This window comes from Myotis davidii, unplaced genomic scaffold (assembly GCF_000327345.1).
Source record: "Myotis davidii unplaced genomic scaffold, ASM32734v1 scaffold477, whole genome shotgun sequence".
Lineage (NCBI taxonomy): Eukaryota > Metazoa > Chordata > Mammalia > Chiroptera > Vespertilionidae > Myotis > Myotis davidii.
In genome coordinates this window covers 120,524-122,899 of record NW_006287952.1, presented here as the reverse complement: position 1 = coordinate 122,899, position 2,376 = coordinate 120,524, and the positions used below count along the sequence as shown (strand labels likewise).

At 46.8% G+C, this 2,376-nt stretch overlaps 1 pseudogene; it reads right to left on the bottom strand.

Moving 5' to 3' along the window:
* LOC102766616 overlaps window positions 1-1,837 on the bottom strand; it is a 9,408-nt pseudogene extending 7,571 nt beyond the window's left edge.
* Between the last annotated feature and the right edge of the window lie 539 nt (window positions 1,838-2,376).

The following is a 2,376-nucleotide window of genomic DNA, read 5'->3' as shown; positions in this document are numbered from 1 at the left end:
GCAAGGAAAATAAATGTCCATTCTGGTGATGTTTTAACCAGAACTCTTATGTCTGAAATGAGCATTTACAGTCTTCCTAGCGGAGTGATCCATAGCCATTTCTTCCTCTTAGTACAGAACATTTTGAGAGACTTGTTTGGCCTTTGTTCTGATTTGCCTCAAAACTTGGAACTTCTAAAACTGCCCATTTACAGCCTTCTTCTAAGGTGTGTGGTCTATCTGTCTCACACTTTGGGGAACTGGAATGCTTTACTCAGTATTGGCGTGTTTACTGTTTGAGGGCCTTGATGTATAAACAAAAGTTTTGTTTTACCCCAAATATTTGGCCTCCTGATTGGAATCCTGGGTCAGAGGCCTCCTTTCAGCACCTCTCCAGCTCCCCAAGACAGAGAGGGAATCCTGAGGGAGCTGCTCAAAGTCTAGGGTTTGGCCTCCTTTAGGCCTTGCAGCCGCTGTGCACCAATAAACAAAAGCAGCAAATGACTGCATACACTTCCCATTGCTGTGACTCCACAGGGCTGTAAGAAGGCAACACAAGGTTCCCTGTACTTCACCACCAAGCAGGGCAGCAGCAGCTGGCATGTTGTGAGGGAGGACTCCAGGGAACAGAGTCTGTCAGTGGGCACAGCATGGATGCCAGTTGCGAAACCCTGGGTCTTACTGCAAGAGGAGTAGGGAGGTGCTTCAGTGTGTGTGTGTTGGCAGGGAGGGCTGCAGGGATGTCTCTTAGACTCCCTAGGAATCCACTCTCTGTCTTGGAGCAGGCCAGCCTCCCTCTGATTCATATCCTTGGGTCCCAAGCCTTGAGCCATCTGTATGATCTTCATTTCAGACAGTCCAGGCTGAGCTCCTCTAGCCACTGTCCCAGGCAAATGGAGGAGCCACAGAGGCACCTGACATTTCCTCCTGTAATAGGTAGCTGGAATGTTTCAACACACATATACTCATTACCATGCAGGGCGCTCCCCGGGAGAGGAGGGGGTTTCTCCTAGCACCCTGTGATTCAGTCTCTAAGGCTACTTGATCCACCTTCTCAGATGGATGTGACAGAGGTAGTAGGTCATAAGAAATGGTCTCCTGTCTCAATTGAATTGTCCTGTGACCTTAGGGAAGTGTCACAAGCCATGTTCCCAGGGAAACAGTGTGAGACAGAGCTAAGTGAACAGGAGGATTCTTGGGGAGCACACCTAGGATCAACACCTGCTGTGGGGGAGACGTGGTGAACAAAGCAGGACTGGTCAGAGAAGGAAATTAAACTGATGCAGCCACAACAAAGGCTCCCACAGGGAGCTCTGGAGCCAGCATGGCCCCTCAGAGTTGTCTTAAATTGTGGTGAAGGGGCCAGGACTTTATGCCCCTGCACTGACCAGTCCTCTGGGGTGGGTGCATAACCTTGGGCTTTGTGTTGGTGGCTTTCTTCAGCCAAAGGCCATTCCTGGCGAGGGACTCAGTACACTGTCCATCACCAATACTCCCTACAGATGGGAAAACCAGGGCTCCAGCACTGAAGGGGAGGGGGAGCTGGGTAGTGCCCCACAGTATCCTTTCAGCAAGCTTCTTGCCCTCTCCTGGCCCCAGTTTTCTCATCTTTCAGATGAGTGGTGAGGATGAGCTCTAGGATCCCTTCTAGCTTCCACCAGCTCACCCCTCTGCTCTTACTATTGCCTCCCTTTCTCGTAGGCTACACCTAATTTGACCTCCCACCCCTTATTAATGTTTTGTAGTGACTTCTCATTGACTATGATAAAGTACAAATTCCTTAAGTGACTTACAAGGCCCTGCATAATGGAGCTCTGTCCTATCCCTTCAGCTTCCCTCCTCATTACTTACTCTCCATGGCCAACGTTTGGTTTCGACATATTTTCCCTGAAAATACTCTCCCTCCTTTCCTCTGTTCTTTCAATAATGATGTGTCCTTTAGGCATTTATGAGCAGGGTATAATGGAAGGGGCTTTGGACCTAGATTTGGGATGAAATCCCAGGTTCACTTCTTATCAGTTTTGTTACCTTAAGCAGGTCACTTAAGTTCTTGAGGTTCAGTTTCCTCATCTGAAAAAATGGCGATATCTTTTAAGAAATTTGTGTATGGTTGTTGTGGGAAGCAAATAAGGACACATATGTCAAGGTTTTAGTGTGATGCTTGACAGAGCTCAAATATTGGCTCTCTTCCCTCTTCCCTTTGTTGAAATAACTGAACCTAAATAGTATCTAATGATACATCCATTTAAGTAATATTTAGAATACATAAGTGCTAAACATAATTTGGTACTTTTCTTACTAATATTTAAATATACTATCTAATAAAAGAGAAACATGGTAATTAGCCGTACCTCCGCTACCCTTCCCATTGGCTAATCAGGGCGATATGCAAATTAA